This window comes from Mustela lutreola, chromosome 10 (genome assembly GCF_030435805.1).
Source record: "Mustela lutreola isolate mMusLut2 chromosome 10, mMusLut2.pri, whole genome shotgun sequence".
Taxonomy (NCBI): Eukaryota; Metazoa; Chordata; class Mammalia; order Carnivora; family Mustelidae; genus Mustela; species Mustela lutreola.
The window spans coordinates 114,401,459-114,413,057 of NC_081299.1; positions in this window are offsets into that span (position 1 = coordinate 114,401,459).

Here is an 11,599-nt window from a genome sequence, read left to right on the forward strand (position 1 = left end):
TTCTCTTAAACGTAAGATTTTTCAGAAGTTAAGTGAAAATCTGACCAGACTAAACATTTTTCCATTTTCCCTAGTGAGCAAAGATAGCTAAAATCTATCTGCCATTTTCAACACTGTACTCAACGACTGTAATTCTAATTTAAGAACAGATTATTTATATCAAAACCGCATGTTGGCCTAATCTTACACAATTTCATAAATCTCACTCAGAGCCTTGGACACTTTTATTTGTTGAGTCTATATGGTACTACGGACATTCATCTCTTTTGACCTCATAGCTTCATGTATGTCTATAATTTTGAAAATACGTGCATCATAGTTCCATTGTAAAATGTCTGGGTTATAAAATGTGCTATGCTATCAAAATGGTAATAAGAACATACAAATGACCTGATGTAATGAACTGGACCAGATTGCCAGATATCCCTTTTCATACCAGAAAGATTCAGTGGTAAGTTTTAAAATGGCCAGCTATACTTCGACTAAATTATAACTCATTTAACTTCTTTCTTTGTGTACAGTATTATACATTAGTCAGTACTATATTAAATAAGTACTTTGAACAGATGTAAATATGCTGTAATAAAAAATGTTTTTCTTCTTTCGTTTAGTCCTTTTTACTTGTAAGACTAGCCACAAATACCATGCCTCCTCCAAAATAATTTGCAATCCAAATTTATCTCTAAATGACTTTATTGCACAGAAAAATATATATATATATTAACTTACAGTAGACATGTTCAAAAATAGTTACACAACAGCAGGGCCCTAAATGTAAGCAGTATAGTTGTTTTGTTTTGTTTTTTTCTAAAAAAAAAAAAAAGAGGTTATGTGAAATATTGGAATTTTATTTCGAGGCCTAGTATTTCAAGACAGTTAACTACACTTACGGTGTCAACAGGCTCTTGTTGGCAGTATGATTTTATTGGCTCCATGGAATAACAGCAAGAATTTACTATTGCTTCTTTCTTTTATGACACACACAGAAAAAAAAAATTGACACATTTGCTCAAGACCAACCAGAATCATTTTAACCTATCAAAATTGATGGGAGGCCTTCACTGCCAAAGTCACTGCTGGGTTTTCACAATTCATTGCAGACAATCTGCTACTCCCATTATGATAAAGGAGAGAAGAGTCATAATCAGGGAAGAAATCTAGATTAATACTTGTAATTATCATTGAATTATTTAGCCTGCTATAGGATTATTATTAGTAGTGTCATTTGATAATTTTCTCTCATTTTATTAAACACAACTGTGAGTAATTACCCTACCTAATATTTCTCTGTATTGGCTGTCTAGCTAGCAAACATTCATGAAAATATCCGGTAGCCACACATATAAAATGTTGCATTATGATGCTGTTGAATCAGAACATACCACTACCTGATCCTGTAGCTCTTTGAGGATTTGCAAATCAATTAATTCTATGTTTATTGGAATCTTCCCATACAATTAGAAAATTTATAATAGAGTCCATGAACATTATTAGTTTTACCATTTTAAACCAGCAATCACACTTTGATTTTTACAACAAAAGCAGAAATATAAACACACACATTTGGGTCAGTTTTCTGTTAGTCTGTCTGGACTTCAAAATCCTATTCCTAAAGATAATGCACACCAAAGTTCTGGATTAAACAAGAAATTAGATGGCACCTGAACACTTGATTTAATATTCTCCAAAGGACTATGCAACTTATTTCTTACATTATGACATTGTTTTACAAAGATCCACACTTTTATAATGTTAGTATTTTTAATAATCAATAAAGTCAATTAATAATGATTAAAAATCAAACATAAAATTTTCTACTTTTTGCTTTTGCCCCCTCCATTTAGAATTTATTTGTAGCCTGATAATTCAAATGTCCCTATGTTTATGAAAATCTGGACAGTAATAGCTCTAAGATCCCATTCAGAACTTGATATTAATCTAAGTCTTTTGGCTCCATTTATCCTGAGAGCAAAGAGTAGGACAAAGGATTTGAGTACTGTTAGTTTATCTGGGAGATTATTCAAGGTAGAAAAGAATGGGAAAGTGATACAGTGAAGAAGCAACTTTGTCAAAGAGGTACATTGTTGATATAATTGTTGTGGATAGAAAATGAAGGCTTGCTTTTACTGAAAGGTCCTGAGAAACTTCTTTAAGTTGTCCTCATGAAGACCAGAAAACTGACAATTTTATCTATGGTTCTTATTTCCACTTCACTGAGAGCTGTCTTCAGAGGACATTAACTCTCCTACACTTTGGGGTTGTGTTGGAGACATTCTAAAATGAGAGAGAGAACATGAGATGCTATCAGTGTTAAGTCACTGCAATTTCCCATGGAACTATCCACCACAGGTTTGGCTATAATCAGGTGTTGGGCCTTGATATCAGAGGGATTTGAGGCAGAATCATTTTAGGTTAATCATTATATCTGAAATTTCCAAAAACTTCAACTGATGAAACTTTGATTATAAATCTATAAATATATCAATAAATCTACAGTATTCCGATTATTTTCATAGAAATACAGAGACAAAGCATCAATTGATTAATATTTAAATGTTACAAAATACGGAACTGAAAGAATTTGGTCATATAACAACGTGTAAGAAGTATAACTTAGGTTTAGGTTAGAACTCAGGATGCATTTGAGACTCAGTTAAGAAATTGAATGGAGGGACGCCTGGGTGGCTCAGTGGGTTAAGCCACTGTCTTCGGCTCAGGTCATGATCCCAGGGTCCTGGGACCGAGCCCCAAATCGGGCTCTCTGCTCAGCAGGGAGCCTGCTTCCTCCTCTCTCTCTGCCTGCCTCTCTGCCTGCTTGTCTTCTCTCTCTGTCAAATAAATAAATAAAATCCTAAAGAAAAAAGAAATTGAATGGATGTCTGACTATCTTATAGGTTTGCTAAAAATCAGTGACTTTGTGTTCACGTGTGGCTATGCAGGAATTTTTAACTTTCTCTAAGAAGTTATTAGACTTGATTATATAATGGCAGTAAAGGATGGGGAAAAGCAAAGTACAAACCCCATAAAGACGAAGACACTGAGTATGAGAAAAGAGTAATAGATAAGAAGAATCAATGCATTTGAGGAAAATGGGAATTGAAATACACAATGATTGTTGATTTTTTTTAGATGGAGAAAACAAAACTAGCTTGCAAGAAGGAAATAACAGAAGACATGTTGTGATGTGAGACAGAATCCTGGAAAAGGCAGTAACGTGGAATAAAGGAGTAGGGAGAGCATATCAGGTAATTTGGATAGGAAGGGGTTAGGAGATAAGTGCTTGATAAATTTTATATGGCCCACTTAAATGCACAGATTTCTCTTCTTTAATTTATATGGAGAACAGGGTGTCCTTTCTTTTCCCTTTCAGAGCACCAGAGGTGTATTCTTTCAGACTGAAAACCTGAAAAGCTCAGGACTCAGTTGCTTAAGCACAGCTGAGAGGACATATTTCAATTAATATTTACATTTTGCTGTATGTAGTACACTTTCAAAAGTGGTTTAACCATACTTTTTCATTTAACAAGAAGACTACAGAGAGTGTTTTCTGGTGTTGGTTCAGAGTCTTAAGAAAGTCAAGTGAACTATTTAGAGGTTTTCATGGCTTTTTATTCACAGTTGCAAAAATTGCTGTTGGAGTTCTCACTATTAAGCCCACATTTCTGGCAGAAAGATAGAGGTAAAAGAGCATGATAGCTTGTACGACTGATACTTTGTCGTATGGTTACAATATCACTAGAAAAGAGACAATAAAATATTTGATGTTGTTTTCAGTTTCCTTGTTGTCAATCCTTCAGTGCTTTCTGATATTAAAGGAAAAAGTAGATGTATATTGACCTGGCAACTATCAACACCTGTCAATCTCTCTTGGATAACCAATATCTCTATAATCTCTCTTCCCAGTATAAAAAAATATATATATATTCATAACCCACACTGTGCCATCTCAAGTTACTGCACCAAGATAAAATTACAATGATTTTCAGTTGTTCCAAATGGACAGAATACGCTTCCTTATGATATCATGTCTTATAAGATAGATAATTGGCTTGCTACCAATATACCCAGATGTGACTGTGGAAGATACAGGAAAAAAATAATATTTATTTATTCCTTGGGTTGACCCTGTTTACACAGATGCATTACTATTAGAAAAGGTTGGTTTGGGACATTGGAATGAATTTACTTAATGGGTCTGTATGTAATTGGGTTGGAGGAAATTTTTAATTTCTACAAAAATTATTAGAATTCTATCTTATTCTCTTTTGTTAATTTTCACGTTAACAAAGCCAACGTTTTTTTCTAGCAGACAAGATCTTAAATCATAACGAAACTCAATTATTTCCTTTTTTAAAAAAAAAAAAGCCTCATCTTCTCTCATGCTGCTTTAAATACAACTCAAAAAAAAAAAACGGAGCTAAGTGGGGTAGTAAGACCAGAATTTTTATTTTATTTTATTTATCTTATTTTTAATTAAAAATTAAAGATTGTATTTATGTATTTGAGAGAGAGAGCATGAGTTGGGCAGGGGGAGGTAGCTGCAGAGAGAGACTGTGAAGTATACTCCCTAATGAGCAGGAAGCCCGATATGGAGCTCGATCCCAGGATCCTGACTGAGATCATGACCAGAGACAAAGGCAGATACATGTGCAAAATCCCTTTCTTTCTGGGAAACAATACTTTACAAGAGATGTGTGAAAAAGTACTGGGGAATCAACTTTAATAGGAGACACAAAAATTTAATTGACTTTTGTAAAGCTACATGGATCCAAATGATGGGAATCCCAGCCCGTTTAGGTTGTGGACCACAGAGTATTCTTCTCTGTAATATTTTATTTTCTTCCATGTCTACTAACTCCAGTCCAAGTTCACTGATCTCTTTTTAGATAGTGCAAAACATGGCAAAGAATACCAAACGAGTGCCCAATATTCTACATTTATTACATCATTTCTAACATATAGAAGTGTGTTATCAAGGCTGGTTCTGTGAAAGAACATAGTTATGCTAAAGTGTGTTTTGTTCTCCAAGAAATTAAATGCATGATTATCACACAATTATAAAATACTTGTGTCAAGAATTTTTATTCAAAAATTAAGAAGAGAAGCAGATATTAAAACTAGTTCACATGGTTATTTGGGATATAAGCAGAGTTGTGCAGCAGAAGTGCTCTGGGCCCATAATTTGGGATATAGCATTTATGTTTTCTAATGAAAAATCACTAACTTGCATTATTGTTAACAAGAATCTTGTGCATTACCATCAGTTTTCTACATTATAACCACTTGCTCTACAGTTTGTAAATAACTTTGTCAATAGCAAGCTAATAAACGGGGTGACTCTAATGGATTGAGATAATCTCCAGAGTTTCTGCTACATAATGCCCAGGACTCCATTGAAAGGACACCTAAGAATTTATTTTGCCCCAAAATTTCATCATTTTTTTCACTGTCCTTACCTATTTTCCAAACCTAGTCCTTTTGCTTCACCTTTCAGTCTACGGACAACCCTGTATCTGACTGACTTGTTAATTCTGGGAATGTCTTGCAGATTAATTTGCTTGCCAGAGGTGGTTCCTCTAATTGATGTCTAAGAACCCTAATTAGTTAAGAAAACTTTTTTTAACATTTTCATTGCTATTTATTATTATTATTATTATTGCTAATATCTCTATTATAAATAATTCACAAGGGCATCTTTCTGACAAAAGACAAAGAGCCGGCTACTAGTAGAAAAAGTACATTTGATTCTGTCAGTGAAAGTGGTAAAGGGATTTGAGAAAATAAGGCAAAGCACTGGAATTATGTGTTAAAACTTTAAATATTATAGACACATTTACTTAATTTCTAATACTGTTGTTGCTTATAATTAAATAAGATGTTTTACATGAACCACGCATTACAGCAAATATATTGTTTATACAGATTAAATTTTCATCAAAAGGGATGCCTGGGTGGCTCAGTTGGTTAAGCAGCTGCCTTTGGCTCAGGTCATGATCCCAGCGTCCTGGGATCGAGTCCCGCATCGGGCTCCTTGCTCGGCCGGGAGCCTGCTTCTCCCTCTGCCTCTGCCTGCCATTCTGTCTGCCTGTGCTTGCTCTCTCGCCCATTCTCTCTGATAAATAAATAAAATCTTAAAATAAATAAATAAATTTTCATCAAAAAATTGTAAGTGTATTTTATTGTAGGATCATGATCAGCATTTTGCAGATGAGAAAAGTGAAATTTAGAAAAGTATGTCTCTTCAAATCCCTCATACAATATCTGGCCTAGATAGAAGGATATACTATCACAATTGAGGAAGATAATTGAGATTACTTAAAATGATAAACTTTACTGTATAGGGTTTTTTAAAAGTCTGCCACAGATTCAGATTCTTTTAAAATATATATCTATTTTGTGCAAAGAGAATGCACTGAGAAGTAAAAAGAAAGTGATATATCAGTGCTACCAACTAATGGTTATAATATCATCACCTTATTTATTAACAATGAAACAGTGTACAATATTTAAATAAATTTAAATAAATTCCTATTTATTTTATATATTTATAAATCTAAATAAATTCCTATTTATTTATTATTAAAGAAATTCCTCTAACAAACAGTATGTTTTGAAGGTTGCTAGCAGGAAAGTGTTGTACTACATGGAAGTAATCAGAAAATATGATCTAAAATTCTGCTTTTTTAGGGCGCCTGGGTGGCTCAGTGGGTTAAAATTCTGCTTTCAAGAAGCTATAACAGTAAGTACTGAGCATTAGCTATTATATGCTATGGATGAATAACTGAAATCTACATTTGAAACTAATGGTACACTATATGCTAACTAATTGAATTTTTAAAGGTTAATTAAAAAAAACCACTATTTTATAAAACAATATTCCCAACAGGCTCTTTTGCTTTAAAATACTCACTCTGTAATGAGAGTCATTACTTTTGTCTAGCCAATTCTTACATCACTGTTTATCCCTTCCCTGCTTTATCCCTTCCCAGTATCAATAAAGGCTCACTTGGGTTACCTAGAAGCCATGAGAAAGCTTGTAATAGATCTGGCTGGTTTTCACCAGCAATTTGACCACCATGTGCACAGGGAAGTCTATTGATAAAGGCTTTATTGAAATAAATTGCAAATACATGGATGATTTTGAATTCTTTTTCTTGAGGTCTTGTTTCATGATAATAAATTTAGGGTGGCTTATTGGAATGGATGTTATTAACATATTTTCATAGTTCTAAGTACATGGAATTGTAAAAGAGATTAATGAATGTGGCATTACTGACAACTGTCCTCATTTTGAAATCAAATTACAGTGTACTAAGATGAGGAAGCAAAGCAGATTTGGGATTATGAGTGAACTAATTTTAAAAAGTCTTAGGGGTATGATCAGACTATTGGGTAATTCAGTAGAAAAATGTCAACTGATTGAGATTCTGTGTTCCCTGATTTCAGAGAGAAGTTAAGATAAATAAGTAACACGAGGAGACTAGGAAGCCAAACATAAGTGATAATTTTGTGCCAGGGTGTGTATACATCTGTTTATCTTCTTGTTTTACCACTAAGGTTGCTCCTATGTGTTGGAGCTAATCTCTGTGGATTACACAAGAAACCACATCCTACAGCTCTCCCTGAAACACCCCTTAGGATTTCAATGTAATTTGGTTTTTGCATTTTTAGAAATAACAAAATACTTTGAAAACTCTTCTACTTTATTACCACCACAAGTGAGTCAGCTGACTCCACATTTTAACACAGTGACAGTCACAGAGGAATGGAGGAATGAGTAGAGTTATCAATATATGTGCTTTTAAGAAGTATGACCGGGTAGCAGCTATTTCCAGGAACCAAAACATGGGTCAGCAGCTGTGCAGGAAAAGTGATGGAATAAATGACTCATTTCAGAGGAGTTCTATAACATATTAGTTCTATAATGTATCTTCAGCACCCAATTACCCGCTTTGATCTAAAGATAAGGATTTACAGTTAAGGTCCCATTTATGATTTGACTTGTAGGGTCTGAATCATGTTTACTATTGTTTTGACTATTACTTGAAACCTATAGTAGTACTTGGGATATGTGTTGTGTATTCTGTGAACATGTGCTATTTTTAGATTAGATAATTCCTGTCTCGAACCCCTGTTAATTTGTTTGTTTTTGTTTATTTCATAGTGGTTTCAGTAAATGGATATATCTGAAAAATTGCAAAGCCACTATTAAAATAAGTTATTATTATATATAGCATGGAATTGCACATTCCTCCTTTGAATCCGACAGAGCTTCACCATATCCTTAACAATTTGGGAAAAACATGCTGTTATTTTTCTTTATAAATTTTCTCCTGTCAGGCTGTGATGGTTGTCATCAGCAGTAACTCCTCTGAAGGCTTTGTCAAAAGAGTTAAAAAAAATTGGAAAGGTGTGAATGAATCTTTGCTGAATATAAAGAAAAGAGCATTGAAGTACAATTCACACTCTTACTTCTCCTTCTATGCTTTCAGATGTTTGACATTTGAAAATTTTGCCTCTAGAAGAGATGCCCGATATAATTCTTACTTTAAGGAGCAAGTTGCTTTTATAATTTTTTTATTATTCTACCATTCAAGTATTTCCATTTAAATAAAATTCAATACCATTTTAAAAAAATCAAAAGTGCAGCCAGTATGCAATTCTTGGGCTAAATAATTTTAGAAAGCTTTGTGTTATTGAACCTACGGGGTTTTTCTGTAGTTTTAACTCTTTCTTTCTGTGATTTTCCCCATTAGTCACGTAAGTGACTGCAATATAACAGACATTGAGGATAAAGAAGGACTGAATAGAACAATCCTTGGCCTCATGAAGTTGAGAATCTAGCAAGGGAGTCAAACAATTCAATCATTCAGAGACAATTTATTGAGTGCCTGGCCTAAGATGAGCACAAAAAAACTCCAGCCCAGAGGAATCATTTTAATTGGAGAGATATATAATAGGTAAGCCAACTTTAAAAAGAAAAAAATCGTACTGGTTTTTCTTTAATAGTGATGCATATTTGAACTAAATAAGCACATTTTAAAAAGAGCAGTGATTGAGAAGAGGTTTTGTAACTGAGTGGTCCGAAAGGGCCTCCCTGAAAAAGTCTGTTTTGAACAGATTTCTGAATAATATCAGCAAGGAAGCGGCATAAAAATCTCAGGGATGGGTGATTTTTCCAGTCCAAAAACTGTAAAGGCTCCAAAGTCACAATACAGCTGTAAGTTTCTCTAATAAAGTAACTTCTGAAAAAAAATGAGAAGAAATAACTAACCCAGGTTTGAAAGAAAAGGGACAGACTTTCTATGGAATTAATATTTAATTAAAGCTCTAAAGGACAAAAATACAATAGAGCAAAATTCTGGTGACGCTGATATACCTAATGAAAGTTCATAAACAAGGTGTGCGTAGCAAAGAGTGTGTAGGAATGTTGGTAAGAACAGTGGGGAAGGGTCATCCCTGAACATGTTCTTAAATGAAGCAATTCTTGTGTTGTTTTAAAGGGTAAATTGGAGTTTGCCTAAGTGATTAGAGAAGGATGCCTCGGCTTATGGAAGTTCAAAGTCATAAAGATGTGATAAACTACTGCAGATATTTTCATGTATATTTGTTGTTGCTTCTAGTAATGGTGATCTAAAAACTCCTACTTAAGACAACTTAAAAATCCAGACAAAATAGCTTTTAAAGTTAAAAATATCAGAATGATTATAAAAATAAGTGAGGGATTACTGGGCCAAAATACGAAACACAATGAGAGTCTAAAGATATATGCCTGAAGCCATTTTAGTTATGAGAGCATTTGAAACTGCTAAAACACACTGAGCTGTGTTTTTAATAGACACTTGATACTAGAGAAACAAAATTCAAAATCCAGCAGCAATCAAATTTGAGGACTTTGGTACAACCCAAATTTAAGTTGAGATCCCCAAAGCACAAGGAGAAGCAGAAATAAGACTATAGCCTACCTTGCCTTCTGTGTAAACTGAGAAAGTCAATCACTGAATTTGGAGTATGATTGTCTTGTAGAGTCTCAGATATAAGAGAAAATCCTGCCAAGGAGGACCATACCATTATTATAGCTCTTAATTATCCCTACTCAATAAGAGTTTCAAATATAATGTCTTGAACATAGCAAAATGTAACAAAGCACACAAAGAAAAACCATTAACAAGATTTGATAGACAAAATGGGATTAAGTATGATGTTAAAATGATCGATAAAGATTGTAAAATGGCTTGATTACTCTGCTCAAAGAAATGAGAGGGGAAGCAAATTGAACAAAAAACTGAAACTAAAAATGATATTGAAAAAGGTTTTATAAATGAATTAAATGGATACTCTAGAACTTTAAAGATATGACAGCCAATTTAAGATACCACAGGGGTGCCTGGGTGGCTCACTTAATTAAACCTCCAATTCTTTTTCCTTTTTTTTTAACACCTTAATTTTATTTTATTTCTTTCATTTTGGCTCAGGTCATGATGTCAGGGTTGTGAAATAGAGCCCAGAGTTGGGCTCTGTGCTGAGCCTGGAGCCTGCTTAAGATTCTTTTCCCTTCTTTTTCTATCCCTCCCTGCGCTCTCACTTGCTCGCTCTCTCTTGCTTGCAAATAAATAAATAAATAGATAGATAGATAATAGACAAAGCAAAATAAAAGCAGATTATGAAAATAAATATAAAGATTTTGAAATGAAAACAAGTTCAAAATAAAATAGAGAAGACCTACACAGCTAAAAGTTCATTCAGAAAATCTACTATTAAAGAAGTCAGTATGACACAATGTTAAGATATCAAATGATTTGAGCATGTACTTTACAGAAAGGGTAATCCAAATGGCCACTCATATATAAAAACTGTTTATCTTTATTATGAATCTGGAATTAAATTAAAAATAAATTAAAACCTAGAATGACATACTATTACACACTTACCATATTGGGCAACAGTGAAAATGTCTTGCAAGAATGTGAAGGAATGACAGTGCACATAATAAAAACATATGAGGTAAGTTGGACAATATTTAGAAAACTTAAAAATTAAAAAAAAATTTGGTCCATTCCTAGAAATACAACATGGAACTAAATGAATATTTTCACCAGGATATGCAAACAGATGATTATAGTTATTTCATTCATAACGGCAGATCAGTAGTGGTATATTTGCACAATGTTACATTAAATAAGAGAGAATATTAACAAACTGGGAGGAGGGGCTAGGTTGTTATCATAAACAGATCTTCTATGGTGCTAATTATGTTCTATTTCTCAAAATCTTTTAGTTAAAAAAGTTTTCAAATTTATATCTAGATAGATAGATAGATAGGTAGGTAGATGATAGATATCCCAGAAGCTGCAATGCTAGGCTAAGACCAGGCTTTAAAGGGCTTTTCTATGCTCTACTAAATACTTTAAACCATTCATTATATCATAGCTCAGTGTTCAAATCTCCATTTGTTTACTCAGTTTCCTAATATTTATCTTAAGGTGACCTGATCCAGACTTTTGATCACCTTTGTCTAAATATTTCTATTTTAACAAAGTCCTTTTGAACACTCAGAGACTAAAACTTAGAAAAATACTCTGATTTTTATCTCACTAGA